This window comes from Peromyscus leucopus, chromosome X (assembly GCF_004664715.2).
Source record: "Peromyscus leucopus breed LL Stock chromosome X, UCI_PerLeu_2.1, whole genome shotgun sequence".
Classification (NCBI taxonomy): domain Eukaryota; kingdom Metazoa; phylum Chordata; class Mammalia; order Rodentia; family Cricetidae; genus Peromyscus; species Peromyscus leucopus.
In genome coordinates this window covers 20,145,199-20,156,894 of record NC_051083.1, presented here as the reverse complement: position 1 = coordinate 20,156,894, position 11,696 = coordinate 20,145,199, and the positions used below count along the sequence as shown (strand labels likewise).

At 47.4% G+C, this 11,696-nt stretch overlaps 1 pseudogene; it reads right to left on the bottom strand.

The window, feature by feature from the left end:
- Positions 1 to 9,345: 9,345 nt before the first annotated feature.
- On the bottom strand, positions 9,346 to 10,600 carry LOC114702836 (annotated as a pseudogene).
- Between the last annotated feature and the right edge of the window lie 1,096 nt (positions 10,601 to 11,696).

The window sequence follows — 11,696 nt, the reverse complement described above, 5'->3', positions numbered from 1 at the left end:
ACCGGCATTGTAGCATGTGGATAAACTGAGGCCATGACTTTCCACCAAGGTCTGGTTGAAGGGAAGGCTTTCCGTGTGTATATGAGGAAGAAGACAGCCAGAGAAGATTCCAGAGCACCGAGAGAAAGTCCAAGACTAAATATGGCCAGCAGAATGGACAGGGCGATGAGGGGTTGGGGGAGCAGAGAGGAGGACCCAAAGAGGAGACAAAAAAGACCAAGAGAGAGGGGGCCAAGAGAATGGCGGCTAAAATGGCGGGTTATATAGGAATGAGAAGTGGGGACGGAAGCCCTGGAGCTGGAGAAGATTAGGTCGGAGTCAAGATGAGAAAGAGAGCTCCGCAGTGATACTGAGAGTCTGGAGACCAGCAGGCTCTTTGCTACGCTACTAGACACCACAGACAGCCATCTCTGAGTTTCTTTTGGACCTGACAGCATGGATCTGAAGCCCTAGTCCTGGGTGAGTGGAGACAAAACAGCCCTGGGGTTTTCTGGCCTGTGACTTCCAGGTTCAGTTGGAGTCCCTGGGGACTCACCGATCGAAGTAGCCGGTGGTGTGTGCAGAATCCCGCGGCCAGGCAAATGGACAGTGGGCTGTCGTGGATGGAGCAGACCCCCCCATCCCTCCCCAACCCCCCCCAATTCCACCCCACCCCACCCCTGGTATAGCGCGGGGAGGGCCTGCTCTGCACATCACCAATGATGGTCTTTCCCTGGGAGGAAAAGTCACTGAACATGACAAACCCACTAACAAGAGTTTAATAAGGAAAGGAGAAGGGACAGATGTGTTCAGGCCTGCTGAAAGGACACGTGAAAGGGGCAGGGCAGGGTGGACATGGGATTTGACTTTTAAGGTCCACCCGCACATGACCACACAGGCCCACACGGCTACTCCACACAAGCCCATAGATCACATGGTCAGGCTGCACGCGATTCACATGACCACTCAGCCCATGGGTTACATAGGTTGTATGACCCAGAAATGACTAAGTGTCGGCCCAGGGCATGCATGATCATGGGGGCGAGGCTGGAATTCCGATCATCCTGGACTCTTTGTTTTTATAAAAGATGGAGGATGAGCGGGTATGGGGCGTTGTTTCTCCCGAAAACTGCTTCCAGCTGACTTGGTAGGCGTTGATTGGCTCCTGGGGGGATAAGGAAGGGGGCTTCTAAGGTACACAGGTGTCCTGGGATGGTGGGCTATTGTCTGCTGCCCTGGAGTTGCCCATCCTCTCTGTCTTGAAACTCTCTGGCTGCTCCTGTCTGACAGGATATTGGTGTGCCAGAGAAACGCTTAGGAAAAAAATCATTATTATTATTTTTTATTTTTTCCTTTGGAGGGTTCCCAGGGTGACAGAAGGGGCCCCAGGACTGGGAAAGGTTGGATTTGGCAGTTATCTTGAAGTAGCTCTCACCTGTCCAGATGGAGTTAAGCTGGTTTCTGAAGTTCGGGAAAAACTTTGAACATATTAAGGAGCAGCCATGAGAAAATTAGTCTTGGGCTGATGACCATTGTAGTGTTTTAGAATTCTGCTTAATTTTTACCTGAGACAAGCTTTATTAGAGACAGATTTTATTTTATTTTATTTTATTTTTTTTTTTGGTTTTTCGAGACAGGGTTTCTCTGTGTAGCTTTGCGCCTTTCCTGGGACTCACTTGGTAGCCCAGGCTGGCCTCGAACTCAGAGAGATCCACCTGGCTCTGCCTCCCGAGTGCTGGGATTAAAGGCGTGCGCCACCACCGCCCAGCCGAGACAGATTATTTTAAGGCACCTGTTTCCTTTCATAGTTTAGCATCCAGGAGACACAGGTGATCAATTGCTGAGAGCATTCAACAGTAATAGATTGTTATATTAAAATCTGTTCCGCAGAGCCCACTCACTTTTGGGTCTGGGGGTGTAAATACCTTTTGCTTATTACTGTTTTTTTCCTTACTGCCTGGATGTATCAGATGGTCCTTTTGCCTCCAGCTCTGTGGTAGCCCTATAACAATTAGCTGAGTAGTTAATTAGGAAAGGGACAGCTTGTGGGGTGATACCTCGTTCCTCTGGAATTGGTGACAAGGCAGTGGATCCTTGTGTCCTCTGGAACTTGAGAGAGCAGGGCCCTGTCTGTGTCGCTGTGTATGAAGAGAGACTTTTCTGGGATGGAGGTGAGATAAAAGGTTTCAGGTGAGACAGGTGGACCCGGTGAGGAAAGCCCTCGATCTTAGCAGCTGTGGGGATTACAAGAATTACCTTGAAGGGTCCTTGCCATTTAGGGGAAAGGGCTGAGGAGTGCTGGCCTGGAAGGGAAAGAAAAACCTGATCCTCAATGTGGATTGGGGGTGGGCAAGGACTGTCACATGGCTGAGGTAAGGAATGGTCTGCAAAGTTCCACAGAATAGACCTGAGATGACAGAGCAGGAGAGTTTACAGGCTGTCTGGAATTGTTCCAAGATTGGATAGAAGACCTGATGTTAGAGCTGGTCTCACAACATTAGTTCAAATGCAGAAATTGAAAGAAGCTTCTTAGGAAGAGCCCTGAGCCTGAAAAGAGCTAGAGGCAATGATCTTACCCAATTGAGGGGAAGTTCCTGTGACATCTTAGTAAGAATAGATTTTAAAGACCAGTTGGTCTGCTCTGCCTTTCCTCAGGACCGAGGACGGTATGGGATATGAGGGTGCTAAGGAATTCTAAGAGCCTTAGCTAGTGTCTGGGAAACCTGGGAGGTGAACTCTGGACAGTTGTCAGACTGAAGAGAGGCAGGAATCCCAAACCGAGCAATAATTTCTCGGAGAAGGAGATCTGCAACTGTCTGAGCCTGCTTATTAGAAACCAGGTATGTGTCCACTCAATTTGAAAATGAGTCCACTATCACGAGGAGATATTTAATTCCCCTGATGGTGGGCATGTGGGTAAAATCAAGCTGCCAGTCAGTCCCTGGGAGGAAACCTCCAGCCTGATCAATGGAAAAAGGCTGACTTCTGTACTTGGTATTGGGGTCTGCTTTTTGGAAGATCTCAAAGAGGCAGTAATAGTTCTCAAGAACTGTAAGTCCTCAGAGGTGGGCTGCAGGTGAGCTTTTACAAATGGAGACAGAGCAAGACTAGTAGGGTGAAAGAGCTGGTATAGAGAGGAAAGAATTTGCCTAGTGTCAGGAGTTCCCTGTGAGGGTGTAAGCTGTACTGTATGGATTCCCTGTGGTGGGTGTGGTGAGACTTGGCCCTGGAGGACCGCTGTCCTGGCTGCCTGGTCAGCCCGGTTGTTTCCCTTAGGGATGATGGAGCTATCGGTCTGATGAGACCAGCAGTGGAAAATTCCTATAGCCTTGGGGAGGTGGGAAGCCTTTAGCATGGCCATTATTTGGCCTGAGTTAAATATGGATCCTCCTTTTGCTGTGAGGAGGCCATGCTCTCTCCAAATAGCAGCATGGGACAGGAGGATATGAACAGCATATTTGGAGTCTGTGTAAACATTTAGAGATTGCCCCTGTGCCAATTGGAAGGCACGGGTGAGAGCTATCAGCTCAGCCTGTTGGTTAGTGGTGTATGTGGGTAATGCCTGTGCTTCTATTACCTCAGTATCTGACACTATGGCATAGCCCGCTTTACGGGTCCCCTCATGTAAAAAGGAGCTGCATCTGTGTACCAGGTATAAGTAGCCTGGGGCAATGTGCCCTCCTGTATGTGTGAAGGATGGGGCAGTATTTCCTCTAGGTTTCAGTGCAGGAATGAGAAGGAGAAGAGTTAGCATTAGGTTGAGGGAAGAGGCTTGAAATATTAAGGGGTGGACAGGTCTGGAAAGTAAGTGTGGCATCCTCTAGAAACGCCACCTGGAGAGAAAGAACCCAGGAGGGAGGTAAAGTTTGTAAGCCTTTATAAGCTAAGAGATGGGACAGGTTATGATGAGAGAAGACAGTAATAGGTGACCCAAAACTTAGCTTTTTTGATTCCCGAATAAGGAACTCAGCAGCTGCTAAGGCATGAATACAACAGGGTGCCCATCCCTGAGTGGTGAGGTCTAGTTCCTTTGACAGGTATGCTACAGGTGCAAAGAAAGGTCCCAGCTGATGCCCTAGGTTTCCAAGGGCAAATGCCTCCTTCTCTGCTACATAGGGGGAGAAGGGACGGGTGACTTCTGGGAGGTGAAGTGCTGGGGCCTGGAGGAGAGCCTGTTGGAGCTTCTGGAAAGGTTTAATGACAGAGTGAAGAAGAGGATTGTGTGGGCTGCCTGGTATAAGGGGTAAACAAGGAGAGAAAAAGATGGAACCCAAGACTGTAGGAAGCCAGTATTCCTAGGAAAGACAGGATCTCCTGTTTAGTAGAAGGGACTGTAAGAGACTGGATTACACGCTTTCTGTTTACAGTAATAGCCTTGTGGGTTGGGGTAATGGTTAGACCCAAGCAGGTGACCCGGGGAGTGGACAGCTCAACTTTATAAGGGGATACCCTGTAACCTGGGCTGGATAAGAAATTTAGGAGAGCAGAGGTGTTAGTTTGGCTAACTTGTAAGGACATGCTGCAGAGTAGAATGTCATCTACATACTGTATTAATTTAGAGCCAGGGAGAGACAGAGAGAGCAGGTCAGAGGCCAGAGCCTGACCAAATAGGTGTAGACTGTCCCTGAATCCTTGTGGCAGAACAGTCCAGGTCAGCTGTGTGGACAGGTGAGTGTCAGGGTCAGTCCAGGTGAAAGCAAAGATATTTTGAGACTGAGCACTGAGAGGAATAGAAAAGAAGGCATCCTTGAGGTCTAGAACTGAGAAGTGAGAGGTTCCTGAGGGGATAGTGGACAGGAGAGTATAAGGGTTAGGCACTACTGGATGGAGGGGGACCACTGCAGAATTAATGAGCCGGTGGTCTTGAACCATGCAGTAGGTTCCATTAGACTTTTTAACTGCAAGGATGGGAGTGTTAAAAGGTGAAGAGGTTGGGCAGGGCAGCTTTTTCCTGAGAAGGTCAGAAATGACAGGCTTAAGTCCTCTCAGGCTCTGTAGTGAGAACAGGTACTGAGCTTGGGTGATATATCTGGTAGGGTCCTGTAGCTGGATAGTAATAGGCTGACGGTGCCTAGTGATAGAAGGGTTCTGGGTGTCCCAGACTTTTGGGTCCACCTGAGAGGCTGACAAGGGAAATGAACTGTTAGTAGGATGGGTGGCTAGGAGAAGAAGAGGAGCTGCTGGTGAGTCTGGGGTGAGGCGAATGTGGGGAGCAAAAGAAATGGACGCTCCTACCTTAGCTAGAAAATCTCTTCCCATTAGAGGTACAGGGCAGCTTGGCACCACTAAGAATGTGTGTGTGTGTGAGAGGGGTGCCCCTGAAAATACCATTAAGTGGTGGGGTCTGGTGAAGTAGGTAAGGCTGTCCCCCAACCCTGACAACAGGGAGACAAGAAGAAGTAGGGCTCCAGTAGTCTCTCAGGACAGAATAGGTAGCTCCGGTGTCCAGAAGGAAGGAGATTTATTATCACTACCCTGGGTTCCCTGTGTGAGATGGGAGTGGCCAGGGCATGACCCGGGCAGCGTCCATCATCATTGAAAGCCAAGCCTAGACTGTCAGCTGGAGGGTGGTCCTGATCTGGCGGTCCTGTGCTGCTAGCGTATTCGGACAGTCAGCTGACCAGTGGTCCTTTTGGTAGCATTTTGGGCAAGGCCCTATGGGTGCCCCCTGTGGGGTGGTGGTGCAAGCCTGGGCCCAATGGCTGTCTTTCCCACACTTGAAACAGGGACCTGGTGGCTTTCCAGGAACTGGTCAGACAGCATGTCCCAGCATCTGGCAGTTTCTTTTTTGGGGCTTTTTTTCATCTCTTCCATGGTACACCTTAAATGCCACCATTAACACTTCTGCCTGTGGGGTCAGAGGTCCTTTCTTCAAGCGTTTAAGTTTTGCCCTTAGGTCGGGGAAGCTCTGTGAGACAAAGTGGGTCATAAGGAGCTGCCTGCCCTCTGGGCTTTCAGGATCTAGGCTAGTATATTGAAGAAGAGCCTTAGTGAGCTGTTCTAAGAAATGAGATGGATTTTTATCCTTATCTTGAATCATCATTTTCAGTTTTTCATAGTTTGCTGGTTTTATGGTTTTAGGGCTGCCTTATGGAGGCCTGCCAGGAAGCAGGTAATAAACCTATCTCTGGCTAGAGACCCACCCTGAGTGTTATCATCCCAGTGTGGGTCCTGATCTGGAGCCACCTCAACCCCTGGAGGGTGTGCGGGGTTAGTTTGGTAAACCTCATCTGCATGCATCCTAGCCTGCTCCCAAACCCGACTGTGTTCCTCAGGAAGTAGATTATTAGCAAGTATCATATATACGTCATGAAGGGTGAGACTATAAGATTGGGTAATATATTGAAATTGTTTAATAAAGGAAGCAGAATTAGAAGTATAAGAACCCAGTTTCTTTTCTATGTGAGAGAGTTCTGCAAGAGAGAATGGGGCATGGACCTTAACCAGTCCATCCACTCCAGCCACCTCTTGCAAAAGGAGAATTCTTGGCGGGTTTCAATGGCTGTCTGAGAGTGGGTAGTAGGAGGTGTGAAGGTTGGAGCCAGAGCTGGGCCTTTGGAAATGCCCTTTGTTGAAGAGGAGGAGGAAGCCAGAGGAAGAGTCGAAGGGACAGGCGCCCTGGGAGCAGGAGTGAGAGCGAGAGGTCAGCTAGGCAGAAGTTCATTTGCAGGATCTAGAGTTAGAGGCTCCGCAGTCAGAGGTTCGTCCTGTTCAAGCATAGCTAAGAGCATATGGGCAGGAGAGAAGGAATCCAGAAGAGAAGGTTTAGAAATTAAATAGAAAAAAAGCTATGATATAGGGCAACTCCTTCCATTTGCCTGTTCGCTGGCAGAAGTTAGACAATTCCCGTAAAATATCAGGCTCTAAGGAGCCGCTCAGCGGCCATTTTTTGTTATTTTCTAAGGCATATTTGGGCCACCTCTTAGTACAGAGATGGCCAAGCTTAGGAATCTTTAAATTAGGCATTAAGCTGAGAGGTTTTAGAGATTCCAGAAGGTATCCTAGGGGAGAGGTGGGACTGATAGGATTGGAAGCCTTATTTCCCATGTCTGCAGTAGAGAGACAGGAAAAATGTGATCGCAAGCCAAGGCCTCAGGTGTCCCTAAGGCCAAGGACAGATCCATACCAGGCACAGGCCACCAGGCATCTCGTTAGACATAAGGCGGGGGCCTAAGGCGTGTGAAGGCAAGGACTCCTGGGGAGTCCAACATCATTTACTGCTTCTTCAAGCTAGAAAAATGTGTTGGCCTTACACAGCCTGAGGACGCACCTGAGGACGGGGGTCTGACTGTGAGAATTATATCTCAAACTTCAGACATGGGAGATGACTAGAAATTTTAGCCTGCGATAGGGACCAGCCATAGCCGGTGAAGACCGTGGCCAGGCATACCCCGAGTCTGAGGGACACCAGAGGGGCGCTGGACACTCGACAGTCCTTCCCATGGGTCTAAGAGACTGTTTACACGGCTGAAAAGTGGGGGACTCACCAACCGAAGTAGCCAGTGGTGAGTGCAGGATCCAGCGGCCAGGCAAATGTACAGTGTCGTGGATGGAGCAGACTCTCCCGCCCCTCCAATATAGGTTCCTGGGCGCAAAGTGCCAGGAGGGCCTGCTGTGCACAGTACCATTAATGGTTTTTAGTGGTGCTCTTAGCCTCCGAGGAACATGACAAACCCACTAACAAGAGTTTTATTAAGGAAAGGAGAAAGGGACAGATGTCATCAGGCTGGCTGAAGGACATGTGTGGGAGAAGGGGGCAGGGGGACGGACAATGGGGACAATGGGGCCTGCCTTTTTAAGGGTCAGCTTGTACCTGTGCACACAGGCCCACGTGGCTACTCCTCACATGCGCATAGATCGTGTGGTCACGCTGTGTGATTACATGACCACGCAGCACATGGGGCATGGGTTACACAGGACATAAGACCTGGAAATGACTAGGTGGGAATGACTAAGTGTCCCGCCTGAGCACGCACAACCAGGGGGGCGTGGTTGGGATTTCTATCAGAGATAGCCTCGTGTAATGTGCTTTATCTCCAGTATTGGCTATTATATGGATAGTATATGTGTGTGGGGATGGTGAGGGTGGTATGTGTGGTCATGTGTATAACTGTGTGTGTGCATGTGAAGGTTAGAAGAGAACACTGGGTGTCCTGCTCTATCCCCTCTACCTTATTCCCTTGAAAGAGAGTCTCTCACTGGACCAGCAGCCAGGGGGGCAGTGGAAAAGCCCAACAATTCTCCTCCCTCTGCGCTCTCCCTTAGAGCTGCGGTTACCGGTGTTCATTGTGGATGCTGGGGATTTTATCTCAGTTCCTTGTACTTGCACAGAAAGCTCTCTTGCCCTCTGAATGTAAAGGTTTGTAAGCCTCTTTTGTTTTAGAGCGAATGTTGATGCAATTTAATCTTTAAAAACAGTCACAGCAGACGGGGAAGACGAGATAGCTCAGTGGTTAAGAGCACTGGCTGCTCTTCCAGAGGACCCAGGTTCAGTTCCCAGCACCCATGTGGTGGCTCATAGCCATCTATAACATCAGTCCCAGGGGACCCATTGTCTTCGTTTGGACTCCTCTATATCTAGTGGCTATTCTGTTCTCTGCCCCCAGATAAGTTTATTAGGGTGAACAATATTTTGGGGAACACAATATCACTACAATAAAATTCCTTAATAAAAAAAAGTCTCACTTTGTAGAGACTGGTCTGGAGCCTACAATTTCTGGGCTCAGCTTTGTGAATGCTGGGTTTATAGGCTTGGACCTTGCCTGGCAATTCATTTGTATTGTAGACCGTTTGCAATATACAGGAAAGTTTAAATAAAAAGAGTCAGATGTGGCCAGTCTTTCTTTTTGGACTTTCTTTGGGCACTGCCAGCCCCCAAATAACGACAAGGAGACTTCTTCTTATGAAAACTTGGACTTTAGCTTAGGATTGTTCCCAACTAGCTCGTATAACTTAATTAACCTGTTTCTATTAATCTAGGTTCTGCCAGGTGGCCCTTCACTTCTCCTCCATCCTCTATATCAAACTCCCTCCGTGTCCCATCTAACCTCTCCTGCCTAGCTATTGGCCATTCTGCTCTTTATTAAACCAGTCAGGTGCCTTAGGCAGGCAAGGTAAAATAGTAACACATCTTTACATAATTTCTCAAATATCCCACAACAGTCATAACTCAAGCATTCATAGACATCCATTTAAAAGTAATATGACTATCATTTTTCGTATTTGAGATAGTATATTGTCTGATATTGAATTCCGAAATTGTGTTGTGTAACATTAGGTATTTGATATATTTTTTGGAAATTTAAATTTTGCCAATAGTCCATAATATAAATTGTGGTGGTTTGAATACAAATGGACCCTATAGGCTCATATATTTGAATGCTTAGTCATGGGGGGTGGCACTGCTTGAGAAGGATCAGGAGGTGTGGCCTTGTTGGTGGAAGTTTCGCTGAGGTGGGTTTGAGGTGTCAAAAGACCATGCCAGTGGTTGGTACCATGCACTTCAAAGGGAGCATCACTGCTGTAGATGTGATAGCCTAGTTCCTCCAAGGGTGGCTCTGGATCAGCTGTAGCAAACTGGGCAGCATTCTCAATTTCTTTCCTCACTTCCACATCAATCTTTAATTCTTCAACACTCACAATATTGCTGTTCATCATCCTATCCTTAAGAAGCGTAATAGAGTCGCTCTTACTTCTTACTTCCTGGATTTCTTCTCGAGTGCGGTAACTGACTCCAGGGTTGCTCATACTATGTCCATGGTAACAATGTCTGTAGTTCCATCAGAATGGGCCCCTACCAAGACCTACAATAGGCAGCTGCAAACTTTGTTGCCTCTCAGACATACAAGATATCCATTCCATCTACCCTCAGTCCAGGAGTAAAATCTCCTCTTTCGTAGTAATCTGTGCTGGCCGCTGCTCTCTCATCAGATGTCCCCATGCCATAGCGGTTATTTTCACAGATGAAAATACAAGGTAATTTCCACAATGCTGCCATATTGTAAGCTTCACATATTTGACCCTGATTAGCAGCACCAACACCATATAAAGTCAAACAGACCTCATCTTTTCCATTATACTTGAAGACCAGAGTAATCCCTGCTCCTAGGGGCACCTGAGCTCCAACGATGCCATTGACCCCATAGAAGTTCTTGGCATACATGTGCATTGATCCACCTTTCCCTTTAGCACAACCTCCTCTTCTTCCTGTTAGCTCTGAAAGAATTGCTCAGACAGACAGGCCCCGAGTGAAGGTGAAGTCATGCGCTCGATAGGCTGTGATGAGATGGTCAGTGAGGTTTATGCCAGCCTCGAGGCCCACACAGTGGCTTCCTGACCATCACACAAGAGAAAGAAACCACGAATAATCTTTTGTTTATACAGCTGATCTGCCTTTAGCTCCATTCGCCGCACAGTCTGCATCATCCTGTAGTACTCGAGCCCATCCTCTCTGATGAGCTCTGTGGTGACTGGAGGGCCCTCTTCTAGCCGATGAAGGTCACATTTCTTAATGTCAAATGTAGCATCATTTGCAAAATTATGGGAAGCTACTAGCACTCTGCTTGCTGCCTTCTGAGCAGCACCTGCCAACACGCGGGACACGGGCGAGCATCTTCCTCATGGAGTGCAGCAGACCCACGCAGTGGCCAGCAGTTAATGGGAGACTTTAAAATGGATGGCCGCTCATCATCCACTGTAAGAACTCTGTGCTTTCAACTTTAAGAACATGAAATACCCAGACAAAAAGTCTTGAAAACATGTAAATTGAGGAAGAATAAGTTGCATGGAGTTTATACGTTGTTGTACGCAGTGTATCCATGTGAATAAGAGTGTATTGGATTTGTATAGGATTTGAAATGGGTAATGCAGAGTTTATAACTTCCCCTCATCATATCCTACACCAGTTACTACATGGAACAACTCTGCCATTTTCTGTGGTGTGAGGCATGCTGGGATTAATGCAATTCACAGGTAGAGTGGCAGCCACCCTGTATTGTAGAGGCTAACATCTGTTGGCAAAGGCTCTACATAATCATGTATTTAAAAAAGCTACTTCAAAGGTAAAACAATTTAATTTTCTCTATTTAGACATTTAACAAACATGAACTTGTAATCCCATTGCAAGGCACACTTTTTTTTTCCTTTCACATTTAAGTATTATGCTTTATCTTTCCAGCAGTTGCTATAAGGTATGCTAACTTTTAAAATGACATATAATCCTAAGAATTTAATAAATTAGATCATGGTTGATGTTACATACAATCCTGTTTATAAACAAGGATGGTCTAAATTTATACATGCTTGGATTAAATGAACAAGGGTCCTTCTGTGTAAAGGCAGGATTTGTGTGTACACGAACAGATGAGGGGAAGTTATAAACTCTGCATTACCCATTTCAAATCCTATACAAATCCAATACACTTTGACCATAAGTAGGCAGGATATTTGCTCATTTGTTCAGCTGGGTTCAGTGTGAGGAATCCTGCGTTTGTCTTCTGTGCTGAGAGACTGCATGCCAGAGCCTACAGAGGACACCACCGCTGCAAAGCAGGAGTTTCCATAAGAAAAAGCAAACTTAAAAACAGCAACCTCCCAAGCAGGAGAAGCAAGCATTTGATCTACAGGATTACATTTGCCAGCTACTCTTTCCAATATAATCTTATCAAAGTGTGTTGTTTTTGTCTGGACCTGGTGCCATAGGAGAGTGTTGGTGGCTC